At 43.8% G+C, this 779-nt stretch overlaps 1 non-coding gene across 1 annotated transcript; it reads left to right on the top strand.

Moving 5' to 3' along the window:
* The first annotated feature begins 210 nt into the window (after nt 1–210).
* On the top strand, nt 211–426 carry LOC142292782 (small nucleolar RNA U3). Its single transcript, XR_012750815.1, has one exon. It is a non-coding gene; the product is annotated as a small nucleolar RNA U3 (small nucleolar RNA).
* Nucleotides 427–779: the final 353 nt, after the last annotated feature.

Here is a 779-nt window from a genome sequence, read left to right as displayed (position 1 = left end):
ATATGCAGATTTTCATGAAGCGGTTTCTGGTACCTTGTGCGAGCAAAATTATTGAATAATTCACGTATTTTAAAATAATAGCCGGCGCGATGATCAGCAGTGAGGTCTGGGCCAGCCAGTGTGCTGATGGGCAGGAACACAAAATGTATCTCCATAATGTACAGTGATAGTGTGCAGGGTGTGGAGTGTGGAGACGGCAGGTTACAGATTAAGACTATACTTTCAGGGATCATTTCTATAGTTTGTAACTTGAGAAATGTGCTCTAAAGTGTCCAAACTCCCCAACCACGAGGAGGAGCTGCAGTGATCTCTCCCGAGCGTGAAGTGAGCTCTCGGTACTGCTGCATTGCAGGGGCTGATTACTGGTGATGATCGTTCTCCTTCTGTTACAGAGAGGGTGGAGGGAGAGATCACAGGCTGAGTGGTTGTCTCCATTTTTAACTTGGTAAGAAAAATAGTGTAAGTGTCAGCTCTGAAACCATGCTGGAGAGGCTGCTATGGAATTATTGTTATGCTGTGTAATAGCAACTGCCTATGTCGTTTCTACAGCGAAGTCTATGACAGCTCAGCATGGCACACATTGCCCTTTTTTCGTTTGAAGTATAGGAAAAATAATCAGCATATAATTCTTTATGGTTTGCACCTGCATTTTGCCAGTAAGGCTGGTTTCACACTACGTCTTTTTAACATCCGTTGAAAACGTTATTTTAGCGGAAGTACGGATCCAGTGCAAATGCGTTTTCATTTCAATGCATTTACAATGGACTCGCGTCCACCTG

Source organism: Anomaloglossus baeobatrachus, chromosome 2, assembly GCF_048569485.1.
Source record: "Anomaloglossus baeobatrachus isolate aAnoBae1 chromosome 2, aAnoBae1.hap1, whole genome shotgun sequence".
Lineage (NCBI taxonomy): Eukaryota > Metazoa > Chordata > Amphibia > Anura > Aromobatidae > Anomaloglossus > Anomaloglossus baeobatrachus.
This window is presented reverse-complemented; position numbering and strand designations above follow the sequence as displayed.